The sequence below is a fragment of the Anser anser genome, assembly GCF_964211835.1.
Source record: "Anser anser genome assembly, chromosome: 4".
NCBI classification, from domain to species: domain Eukaryota; kingdom Metazoa; phylum Chordata; class Aves; order Anseriformes; family Anatidae; genus Anser; species Anser anser.
In genome coordinates, this window is record NC_139724.1 from 11,773,225 (window position 1) to 11,786,554 (window position 13,330).

The 13,330-nt window shown below is 39.9% G+C and overlaps 1 long non-coding RNA gene across 1 annotated transcript; it reads left to right on the forward strand.

Annotated features, from left to right (window-relative positions):
- The first annotated feature begins 4,602 nt into the window (after positions 1–4,602).
- Positions 4,603–9,244, forward strand: LOC310898514. The gene is made up of 4 exons (XR_014583354.1): positions 4,603–4,795; positions 5,010–5,140; positions 5,974–6,049; positions 8,260–9,244. It is a non-coding gene; the product is annotated as an uncharacterized lncRNA (long non-coding RNA).
- Positions 9,245–13,330: the final 4,086 nt, after the last annotated feature.

Consider the following 13,330-nt stretch of genomic DNA (forward strand, 5'->3'; position numbering starts at 1 on the left):
TTGTCATTCTTGTTGATCTTTCCCAGTCTGGTGTGAATTCACTATTGTACTAATGAAATGTGAAGAAAATGTCTGAGTTTAATTTGCCCCACTTTTTTTGCATCAGTCACTCTTCTCTCAGCAGCCTATTCATAATCACTGCTAACACAGAAAACAGGACCACAGCTGTGATGTACCTTTTGAGTCAAGCAGGCTTCGTTCTTACTATATTTTCATTCTCCATTTCCTTCCTGCCCAGCAGAACAAAAGAAAATATTTTCCTCTTTGTTGGTCTGTTTGGAAGAGGTGTTATTTTTCTGCATTTCTCATGGAATGTTTCAAAATCCTTTCCCACTGGGTAATGGACCTGAAAACTGCCAGACACCAACTGCACTGCAGAAAAGCACATGTGCAGATACTAAAGTTTAAGCATGCATTTAAGTGTTTTGTAGTATCAGGGCTTGCATCAGCAAGCATTTTACTATACAAATGATCACAAATTCCCCAGAAGAACAGTGACTGCTCTTGAGTGGATGTCCTAAACCTGAATTTTCAGAGGAATTGGATTTTATTCACATTGTACGACACATGAAGCAGCCTTAAGTGTTTTCCCAGGTTTCAGAATTTTGCTTCTGTAAGCTAATAGCAAGCACTAAAATAAAAAGAAAAATAAAAAAAAAAAAAAAACCCTCCTTTCTTGAGTTTTGCACCCCTTTTTACAGCATCATAGATGTTCACAGCAGAGTGAAGTACTGAAGTCTCTGCTGTGTCAAATGAAATAGGAGAATCTAACAAGAGAATTGCTCTCAGGAACCCTAAGGAAGAAAAAGTATATAAATATGATAGCTAAAATTAAATGGGTATCCTGTAAGCCATATTGTACTGGCCTATTTAGAGGATACATAGACGTAATCAGTCCTTGACTAACAATTTATTAATCCTACAAATAGTATCTGTTATCACCTGTCATGTAGCAAGTCAGTGTGCTGAGTTTCACCAAACTACCACTTTTTTAAAAAACTGACTACTAAAATATCAGAGCAAAATAAATGTACTTATACCCAAAAGGCCACCTATGAGAAATTAGTTCAATGAATTATCTTTCTCTCTGTTTCACTGAGGAAATATATAACTTCTCAGCTTGTCTTACTTTGAGCATTCCTCACATTTCAAAATGTTTCTTCTGTTTGGAAGTTGCATAGTAAAATATCTACTGGAGAAAGAATGGCTAATTGTGTTTTAAGAGAGAAAGAAAAGAGTAGAAAGAGAGCAAAGATAACCAGTGATAATTCTGTTGAAATGGAATGTGGAAACTGAATTTTTACTTATTAATGTAATGGACACTCTTTCCCTTGTGAAATAATTTGGAATGCAGCAATGGATAGTGTTATTTTCTCTCTGTAATTTTAAGGTGTACTTTATTTTGTTTTAATTTTAAATGGTAAGAAATTTCTAACGGTGTTCTATGAAAAACTTTAATACAAACAAAATTTTATTGCAGGAGCTGCAAACATGAGAATAAAGCACCATAGAATAATCTAGACAAATACAGAGAGGCTGGGAAGTTGGAGGCTGATTTGGTCCACAAGTCAAAGATAAAGATATGCCTAGAGGAATCATTTCCTTTTGAATTATGGAAGAACAACAACAGTAATTTTCCACGTTCATGGTCATAGGAGTAGAATCATGTGAAATACTGGGAGGTGAGAACTTCTGTCCTGCATAGACATATTATTTAAATATTGGCATAAAACAATATTGGCTCGAGTGTGCCTGCACATTGTCTCTTTTCCTGCAGGTTCATAAGGATGTTCTTTACAGATCCTGCTGACACCCTGTTGTTAGCCTACACATACACAGAGTTGAAAAGTGAGTAAAATTACTCACCGTAGAGTCTTGACATCCTTGCTGCACTGAGTGCTGAGTAGAACTGGGTTGAATGGCAGAACTCTAGTAGTCAAGATTTTAGTGGAGCACAGCAACAGTTCATGCTACAGAAAGTAATGTTCTGCTAAATACCTGTGAATGATCGCTGCCCAGCCTGAGAAATGGAAAGGATGGAAATATTGATATTCTGTTATCCTGGCAAATATCCTTTTTCTTTTTTTTTATAGAAAAATATTTAAATGGGTGCTGTATCACTTTGCTAGACAGTTAGGATCTTGCTCTCTCCACGATATCTAATCTCATATGATGTACTAAGAATAATTTTGTTAGAGAAAAAAAAAAAAAAAAAGGAAGAAAGGATTTACTACCAAAACCTTTAAAATAATTTAGCAAGAACGGCAGTGCTGTTTGGATAGGAGTCAGCAAGACAGGAAATTAAATGTTCACAAGTCCTCCCTCCAAGCCAAATGGGTAGATCCCGGAGTGAGTCTACACAGCACAGCTCGTATTTCAAATAAGCAGCACAGTGGTGAATAAATACAGTGGATCAAAACAGAGCTGCTGGGTAGTAGATGGACAAAGCTGCCACGAGGCTACCTGCTGTAAATATTAGAAACTTCACTGAACAATCAGCTAATAAAATAGGGCATGGAGGCAAGGAGCAAGGCCTGTTGAAATATGCCAGAATGTATCAGCTCCCTTTTGACTTTAACAGCCCACTTAAAAACAAACAAACATACAGAAATATTTGGAAATGTTAATAAGTAGGTATTATTTTATTATTGTCTCTTTATTGTCACTGCAATTGCTGAGAGCCTACACTGTAATTCTAGGATCTTATCACAAATAAAAATGAGTGATTCTGTGAAACTGGTTCTATAACCTTACTGGTGTAACCACAGGAGATGGAGAGTTTTAGCAATTTGAAGTCTATGAAGATGCTTACAGCTTAATGAATACAATGTTGGAAATGCATACATCCGTAACAGAAAATTAAAACAAAAAAACAAAACCTATTTTGAAGACTCCGTCATGGCCCACATTTTCAGTTCACAGTCCCAATATCTCTAATACCAAGTTTAAATTGTGTTCTACATCATTTGTAAAGGTCACATTTTCTGGAGATTCTTGCATCACTCTTAAAAGAGACTGAAATAGTTTTTTAAAACATCTTCCATCAAGTGGATATTAACTTGGCTCTATATTAATCCACTGTGTACCAGTTGTCATATGGCTAAGGAATCTTCAAATGCCTCAGAGGAACAGTTTTGTAATCTTAAACTAAAGCCTAGCTATACACATTTGAAAAACGTGATACAGCAGTGCCGTGGAGCCAATCCAGAGGCATTGTCCAAGATTGTTTTTTGTGAAGATACTTGCAGCAGCTCTGTAGGCTGAGCCCTCAGAGACACTATCAACAAAGCACATAAGCACCAGAGAGCAAAGCCTGATCTTTCCAGTCTAGTCTTTCCCACTGCTATTCTATTTTTTTTAATTCATCATCAAAAGTTCATTGTCAACTCCTGTCTTCTCTGCAAGTGGTTACCAAGAGGGTGCTCCTTATTAGGAACTGGAAACAGTCTCTCACCTAAGAGAGTTTAACTCGGAGAAAATAAGAACAAACAGTAAGAAAAATGCTGTTTGAAATGCTATGAGAACACTCGGACAGCAGGAGAGCAGCTGAGATTAATGATGCGCCTTTTGCTTCCTTGAACCATTTCTTAGAGGCTCCAGTCTTTTACAAACTTCAGGAAAGAATGCATATACACATAGCAAGGAGAAGTGTGTTGTGGTATAGCTTTGTCCTCTCTTCCTGCATTAATGGGACAGCTTGTCCTGACTTGCACCCAAAGCTGACTGAGAGTGCAAAAAAAAAAGTTTTGAAAAATTATCCAAAAATTCTTTTTCTTCTTTTTTCAACTGCTCACATAATTATGTAAATAGGCAAAATAAACCAGCCAAACAGAACAGCACAGATCTTTAAAATCTCGACTTAAATGTTTAAATACTGGTGTTCTGTTTGGCTCTGCAAGGCAATTTCTGACCACCGTGACCATGGCAGCCATAAACCTGTTGATATCCTGATCCTAGGATGCCTTCTGCTCTGTTTGTGACAAATTCCCTTTAGCCTTCATCCTGTGTTCAGGGCTACATGTATGTATTTTCAGCAAACATATCTGCACATTTTTAAAATCTGGTTTCCTCTGCTCCCTGGATAGTACTCGTATAACCTGGCACCTCCACATTCCCTGTTTGGGTGAGCATAGCTCCAGCTGAGGTACCTCGTACACCTTTTACTTCCTACCACAGTTCAGCAGTTGATCTTTACTTGTACAGTGAGAAGAGCAACTACCACACGGTATGCAAAAGGTCTGGTGTCTTAGAGAGAAGAAAAAGTATTAGGAAAAGCAAGGGAATTCTCTGAAACCTCAGCTACTCAGTCAAGAGCATTGGCTCATTTTGATCTGATAATGACTAAGTAAGGTAAGGAGGCCTTGTAATTACAGTAAAAGAAGCACAGGGAAAAAAAAAAAAAGAGAGAGAGAGAACAAAAACAAAAGAAACCTGTTCCCTGTTAATCTTATAGTCTCACACTTGTTGGCATTTTAGCTCACACCTTCCCATCAAATCCCTTCCTATCAAATTACTGACCACTCTAGGTCAGCCTTTCAGAGGTGCTAAATAGAGCTCTCCATTTTCACTTAAGCCTTTCAACTTGCCAATAAGGTCAACCACCCAATTAGTAAAATGATTATTGGTGCCCAGGTGCATTAATAAAGCCTTCTCTGAGACACATACTAGAGCTGCTATTCTACAGGTTAAGGGAAGCTGTGATGGCTAGACCAAAGTTCTTGTATGGCTCAAACCTCTGCGGTGCAAATGCCTTGGGAATACCTGACAGACTGCAATTTACTTCAGATCTTCTTGGGTAAATATCCTGAAGCCTTTCATTCTCTCTGTGTTTTTCATTTCAACATAAATCATGGAACTGGTTTATAAAGACAATCTGATTAACTGGGTTCCAGTCAAGGCTGCAGCAACTGCTGATTGTGTTAAGTGGGTAGGGTTTCCAGGTGTATAGTGCTACTGGGTGAGTCTTTGTGTTGATAAAGATACCCCCTGGCTCCTCCCTGTGCTGCCAGGACTGTGAGAAGATGGACTAAGGGCTGGAGTGGTAATCTGGATTCACCTTGTTACCAGAGCACTGCATGAAGATGCCTTTTGAGGTATCTCTGTGTATGTCGAGAGTTAATGACAAGACCACCATCTACAGGTAAGTGAAGATACTGGCCCCATCTTAGGTACTGTAGTATGCCTTCCACCCTTTTTCTGTCTTCTGATCTGTTTAGATCCATTTGAAACGGCAACCAGCAGAAGCTGGGATCCTATGCTGGGCCTCTGCTCCCTAGTATCATCTTCCATTTGCTAGAAGGCTGGACATGGCACAGCAACTCACCGTTTAAACTGTGTGTGGAGGAGTAATAATTAATGGATTTGGATTATTTTCTTCTTCTTTAAAGACTTGACTGTGAAACAAGAATTACTGTACACAGAAATGACAGGCACACACTCAGAACAAAAGAGATAGCTGGGAAACAATTTCATAAAATTTTAAATGAGAGAGAAGCAGTGACTTTGAGGACCCCACAGGTGCATGAAACCTGACTGTAGCCCATCCTTTCCTTTAGGAGACTACTCAGCTGCAGCATTTAGATTTTTTTTTCCCCAGAGATCTGGATGCAGTGATGCAGTGCAATTTAATCACAGGGAAAAGATCTCTGTGCAGTGGGCTATGCTAGCTGTTTTCCCTGCTGCAAGCACAAAATCCCACTTACAGGCCAATGCTTTTACATTTTGGTTTATCTAGTTTGATTCCTATAGCCAGCTTATGTTCTCTGTGGAAACCTGGGAATTTTCAGCACCTTTGAACATCAGGCTACCCTAATTTCCCTGTCTTCAAGTGCTTAACCAGACCTGCTTGAGCAGGCCCAGGGATTCCTAGAACTTCCCTGAGCTTAGAGAAAGCTAGAAAATTTAAAAGGGGGAGGAAATCTTCAGTATTTAAAGATTCTGCAAGTGTTGTTGTCCTACACCTTGCAATTTTAGCGGGTTATCCCTCTAAAGAATTACCAGGAAGAAGAGCCCACCATCCCCCTTCTGTATGGCAGCGCACAGGAAAAATGTGAGTATCCGTTACTTGCCTATCTTGGTTGCATTTTGTTTGGATATGAAGGTTTCAGGAGGGATGCACAGTAGATGGAATCACACTTCTTTGGCTCATGTGTTGCTTTTACTTTATCTGCTGCTGCAATTGACTTTCCATGAAGAGATGTCATAGACAATAACGTTTTTGACTCTGTCTCATGGGACATCTTCCGTAGCTGGCTAGGGAAAGTACCACAGAACATAAATAGTGGTTGGGAAATGATGCATAGGAGAATACTAGTGGGTTTGTCACTGAAATGCTGCACCAAGCAGGATGCTGCCAGGGTATGTCTTAGGTCTGGTTCTTGTCTGTATTTTCTGTTAAAAAGGCAATATGTCAGATTTTCAAATGAAAGAAATCTGAAAATATGTGCAAATAGAGGATATCATTAGCTGGTCAAAATAATCTTGACAAATTGGCATAATGGCCTGGAAAAACAGGATGTAATTCAACAACAACACCAAAAAAAAAAAAAGTAACTATTATTCCTATTTAGTCAGGAGTTATCACTACCGTATAGCAAGATGGCACTGGGTATAGCTGGTTTGGTAGCACTTTTGTTATGCTGAAGTTTAAAACCTACCTGCAATGAAGTAGCATTCAACTTTACTCATGACTGGCAATATTTGAACTCTTCATCAGGGAGTGTAGTGATAGGACAAGGGTTAATGGCTTTTAACTAAAAAAGGGTAATTTTAGATTAAGTAACAAAGCCTTCACTCAGAGGGTGGTGAGGCACTGGAACAGGTTGCCCAGAGAAGCTGTGGATGCCCCATCCCTGGAAGTGTTCAAGACCAGGTTGGATGGGGCTTTGGGGGCAACCTGATATTGTGGAAGTTGTCCCTGCCCATGGCAGGTATAGAGGATCTTTAACATCCCTTCCAACCTAAATCATTCTGTGATGATTCTATGACCCTGTAATTCTATATAGAGCAATATAATAACTGGAGCATGGGGCCAGTTTTACATGAAGCATTGCAAGACAGATGAGGACCACCAGAGGTGGTGGCATAACCACAGTTAAGATTTTTAAGTACTGGCTTTTAAATGTCTATCACGGTAACATCAGTACAGCTGTTCCTGACTTGAGGCTGGAGATGGGCTGGCTCTTTCAGCCCAGATTTTCTTTGCTTCCATGCCACCTATTAGCATCAAGAGAAAGGGTCAGGTAGCATACAGCTAGAAGAGGTCTGTGTTTTTCTCCAAGGTGGCTTAGTGGGGCTATAGCTGACACAGATGTATGGCTTTAGCTCTGGGCTGAATTCCAGCTCATTAGCGCTCCTGAAGACTAAATTTCTGCCCGGGCTACAGGCGCTGTAACACATAGACAGTAGTGAGAGCCACACAAAGCACAAACAAGGGCAAAAGATAGACCTGCTGCTTTAGTCCCACCTATAGCGTTTATTACCCATAATATTGCAAAGAACATCTTCATGTTAGAAGACAAAGAGGAATACAGTCAATGTAGCAGCTAAAACACCAATGCTCCTAATCCTGTCTCCAAGGCACCTGCTGCTAGCAGCAGTTGCAGGAGCTGCAGCTAGGATTTAAAGTTGGATGAAACATTTAAAGGAATTAAGTCATTTATATACCAAAATTTGTATTACTAAAATATCCCTAGGGATATTTCAAAGGCATAGATAACTGCAATTAAGGCAAACTAAATAAAAATCAGGGTTTGGCTTTTTTTTTTTCTTTGACAGAAGGATGCTGGGCTTGAGAGGACAGACTACAAAATCCTGTACTGGATTTTTCAAGGGTATTTTCAAGGGTGCTCAAGCCTCCAGAATGTGCATATCATTAATCAAGGAATATTTCCTGAAATGGCTAAGTAAACTAGGAACCAGCCTTCTGTTGGCTTTCACTAGCATCCATGTTTACACATTGATTTGTGAGCAGAAACAAAAAGCAAGAGCCATATAGGAAAGAGAAGGCAAACGTAAGAGAGGTGGTGATACAAACTGAGGAGGGAAATGCTTGACTTCACTTCTCTGGCTGGTATTAATCTACACTTGGAATTATCTGCTTCTGTGAACTATGACTCGTAATTCAATCTTGTATGGCAGATGGGGCTCTGGGAGGCAGTAATACTGAAGGACACATAAGGCTAATTGTGGATAAATTAGATAACTTTGCTTGCTGTGGGGAATGCAGCAGACTATCTTTTATTTTTTTGCTTCACACAGTGGTTTGCCATCATACAGCAAGAACATAAAGAGACAACAGGCAAAAACTGGTATTCCTGAGTAAGAGGTGAATCTCACTTGGCATCTGATCTGAACCTCACAGCTAAAATATTGAAGTGATCAGCATTCTTTAATATTTTTATCCTCCTTTTGAGACCGGATACTTTTTCCCTGTCTTACAGAACTGTGTTACAGCAAAATTAAGATACCTCTCACATTTACTAGACCGGAGCCTGCTGTAGATTTACATTATCATACTGTCCTAACAACTTTGTGGACTGCGTATATGCCCTCTAATTAAAGCCTTTGAACCTCCTTCTGTATGGAATTACTTAGGCATCCCTGAAAGCTACAATTCCATAGACAACCATATCCCCATGGAGACAGAAATAAATTGTTTTTTACACCACTGAACCATCACAGCTCTGCTATGCTTTTACAAAGCAATACTTTGAAATTGCAGACCAGGAATGCTATGCATTTTTCTTACAAATGGCAACATCATTGGAAAGGGCCTTTATTAACAACATCAACATGTTCTTTCTGTGAGAACCATGACCTTCAAATACACTTCCAGCAGTAGTATTAGAATGGACGATAACTTCTAATTTATCATTGCTGGAGAAAATTCTCAACTGTATTTTCACAGCCAGCTCACCATGAGTCTTAGTTGTGTTTGTCCCCCTGCAAAATAACTGGAGCAGAAGCTGTCACACACAGATTTTCTATTTTACAGTGACACCTGCAGTGTTAAGGAGAAAATGCCACTAGGAAGAGCAGTGCTCTTTGGTTGTTTGGTGCTGGGACTCATGCTCTGACAACTTTGAGGGCAGCACACACATGGTCATTCTTGAAAGACGGTTTCCAAAGAGCACTGGTCCACCACAAGTCATACAGTTCTGTTATAGGTTTGATTATGAGCAAGCAGTGCTTGATCAGTGCTACTAAGCAAGCCAGAATTTATCCTCTCTGCTCCCCACAGTAAGGTGAAATCATATCTCATTTTGAAGCAGTGGTAGTTTAGAAGGCTTCCTTGGACTTCACTCTTTAGACCTTTAATTATGAATATATGTGATTCCTGTGTCTTTAAACAAGGTAGTGTTTGAAAGGTAGCTGTTGAAAATAAGCAGCTATTGAAAACCTGAAGTATAGTCCCTTCTGTGTGTTGGGGAATACAAATTCAGGGATTGACTTCATTGTCTACATCCCAGGCATGAGTTACTGAGAACTCCACACAATGTTATTTTTATAGCTCTGGTGATGTTTCTGAAAGTCTACGAATTTTAAAAAATGACCATTCTGTCTTTTCATTTTGCTTGTGTTTTTTTTTCCTAACCAAATTCAACCCTCACCTCAAACACACAGGTGCTGGCAATCCTTATCATAAAGAAAAACTAAGACAGAATTTTTTCCTGGAAGGAGAGATTTATTGTTAAGTTGATGACAAAATCTTCAACACAGACAAGCATAGTTCAGAATAAGTTTTTGTATTGTCCCCCAGCTGTAACTGTGCTATTCAGGTTGCAACTGCTGAGGTGCTGTGAATGTGTAATCTCATAAGATAAGCTCTTGAGGAAAGGGAATGCTTCATGAAAGAGGATCTGTGAACACCGCCTCTTGCACATTTGAAGGAGTGGGGCATTAAATATAGTTTCCAGAAGGAGCTGATGGCTGTTTCATGCTTGTTACAATTCATTCCCAAAGATTCAAGATCTGTCTTCTACTTTTCCTGCTTAGATACGTCATAATGAGCTTTTTGTGTACAGAAGTAGAATTTTATGGGAGTGTATATTGGAACAGCAATGACAACCATTTTTTTTTTTTAACCTTGTATTCCTCTTGGAAGTGGGAGAATGAGACAAGATCTTAAAAGGACTAGATCAAATCTTGCGTAGCTAAAATACATATATTTTCCTCCTGTGCTACAGACCTTCATTTCTCACTGCTTCCATCCTCACATTTCTGAAGGGAGGTTGATTTATGGCACCTGGATGTGGCTCAGGTGAAACACTGCAATCTGTGGGCAGCAGAAGTTCTGCCCTCATCTCTGTGACTGCACCAGAGCCTTGGGAAAGTCAGAGATTTTTGTGTGAGCATAAATATTTACAGGCATGCCAGCAAATTCTTTACCCAGTTATTTTATTTAAATTATTTTAAGAGTCTTTGCTTTCCTCCTTTTTCTTCTCTGATCACCTCTATGCAATGGTCCAGCCAAGCCCTCTATGTGCAACGATGTTCGTGACAGGACAGCTTCACTCTTCCTAGTTGTCTGCAAAGGATCTACATGTCATACGAATTTATCATCTGCTAAAAAAAATAATGACATGAATGCAAAGGGAACACATGTAAAAGAACAACAAGGTGACTATGTTAAAAAGATATATACTCTTTGTGGTAGAAGTTGGATTGCTTCAACTGAGAACTTGTGTTAGGGAAGCTAAGCCTGTTCTTTTCAGCCGGGAAAAAGTTCCGTCCCATTTCTCTTTTCTCATCCCTCTACACATTGTTAGTATTCAGCCAGAGTGTGTAGAAGGAAGGGGGTTTGAAGCAGTGACTGAACAATGACTGGGGGAGAGGAAGGAGTATATGAATTATATTTTAGCCATGTTATTTGTCCTAAACAGTAGATGTGCATAAGAGGAAATATGGGTATCCCTTCACTAGAGGGACGCAGAGCAGTGCATGAAGACAATTGAAATAGATATATGAAAATCCTAATGTCCTCTGGAGAGACCAGGGCATCAAAAAAGAGATGTTCTAGGCTAGAAAGCACAATTTACATTATGAAGTTGCCCAAACTTCTCTAGAGGCATGGTCTTGTTCTGTGATCGCTCTTCATGTTGTTGTTATCGTTTCTTCCCATGATTTTCTTTCATCAAACAAGTCACAAAGCAGGAAAGACTCTTTCATATCAGCCAAAGGAAGCTTGACCAACAGGATAGGGTCATGGATGAGGATTTGAGAAGCTTGTCACTGTTTCTAGCTTTAGTGGTAATACATTTCATTGCACTGAGTAATGTTATTTCTGCTGCTTGCCCCACCTTTTATCTCCAGTGCCTGTTTAGCCTCAAAACCCTCACGTTCAATGATGCTTTGCAAGCTTGTACAGCACGCAGTAGTTTGGTGCCCTTATCTCAGTCTGGGCTTCTAGGTGCAGACAAATGATTAGCAAGAATAATAATCATCTAAAAGTAATGACTTTTGCTGCTATTGCTCATTTTTCTTGTGAAATCTGGACCTGTTCGATAATATTCATTTTGCTATTTAACTTTTGGAGACACCGTGCCTAAGTCACTACCTAAACCAGCTGAAAAGCAAGTGTGAGAACAATTTTTCCATATTACCTTGGTTCTTCCATTTTCAGCCTCTAAGAACAGAACAGATGTTTTCAATACCCGAAGCCAATGTTTAAATCTTCCAGTAAAGCCCATTTAAACTTCCAGTGAGGACTGTCAAGTGACAAATGAAGCTTTAAATTCTTTTTTATTTTGCCTGCACCAACTCTCCTCACCTCACCGTCATCTAGAGCTTGCAGCTGGTGTCTTTTGATAAATTCTCAGAAACCAGAGTAAAGCTTACCAAGTGGCTTCCCGAACACATGTTGAATGAAATGATAATGGCTTATTTCTCGTAGCAATAACACTTCATTTGAACTCTTTTTTTCTTTTAAACTTGATTCCACACAGAGTGAGGTGACAGTTCAAATAACAAACACTGCACTCTGATAGTCACTTGGTAACAGTCACCTCCTGCCTGACTTTTTTTTTTTCTGGGAGCCAAACAACACAGAGCAGTGCTGTGCAGATCAGTGGGGAGAGAATCAGGAGCAGAGGGCATTTAATGTGGAGGCAAATCATGAAGGGGGCAGGTTGTAGAAGGGTTATCTGACTATTTTGAACTGGTGAGAATGCTACATGTGACAAAGCAAAATTGATGAAGCCCTTGTTTTTTGTTAACAAATATCTATTAACAGGTACCTCTGTCCACAGAAGTACAGTATTTTTGGTAGACATGTGCCCTCATTTCTGTAAATCACCAATGGATGTAAACTGAAACAGGAAAGAAAACCTTGATCAGCACATTCAGACTGTAAGGGCAGTTGGTGTTTAGTATAATTCATGCAAATGTACACAGTGCTGTGCCTTGTTGCTGTGTCAGAGCAGGACCACCGGGCACCGAGTCTGCCAGAAACAGGTCCAGGAGCAGGTCCTACTGTCTGGGGGCTGAGGCAGATATCCTGTGAGGCTTTAGCAGGAGCATGGAAACATGCATACCAAATTCCTCTAGATGGCACAGCACCTTGACAAATCCATCAGTAAACACACTCCAGCCTCTGGTGGTTTCATGAGAACACTTTTCCTGCTTAATTGTAGATAATCACGCTAATTCCACTGCGATGCTGAAGCTCTTTCTTAAGGCAAGGTGGGCTGTGGTGTCCATAGCCCAGCCTCATCTATCTGACACTGAAGACTCATATAGTATCATACTCATGGTATCTGCTCTGGACATTCACCCACGGATGGAGCACATCCCACTGGAGGGTTTACCTTGCATGAGAGCTGGAAAAGGGGAAGCAGGAAAATGTGAGTGGTGTCTGTTTCTTCTTATTCTGCAGCACTTTTTGGGGGGATTTACTTTTCCAATGAAGAACTGTATTTTCAGGACTCCACAGTGAGCTGTGCTATTCACTTGGATTCATTCCTTGCTAACGCAGACATATTTTTCATGAGAAAACAGCTTTCATGAAGCCACTAAGTGGCATTGCTGTCCTGTACCCTAAGAGGATCCAACAAAATTGTTCCTACAGAGCCACAAGCCAGGCTGTTCACTGCAAGAAAGCAATCTGAGCAAGCACATTCAGCTTTCAGTAATGTGACCTCTCTGGGATTAAAGTCACTCGTAGTGGTTTTGCTCAACTGGTAAGTCTCAACTCTTTCTGCTGCAGCTTCTGTCTTATTTATAGGATTGGATCACAAATTGCTTCAACTCTTCCTTCCTACAACACTCACCTTCCTTGTGAGGACAGAAGAGCTGTGTTTGTTTTTCTTTTAAACTTCAGCTGAGGACAGGT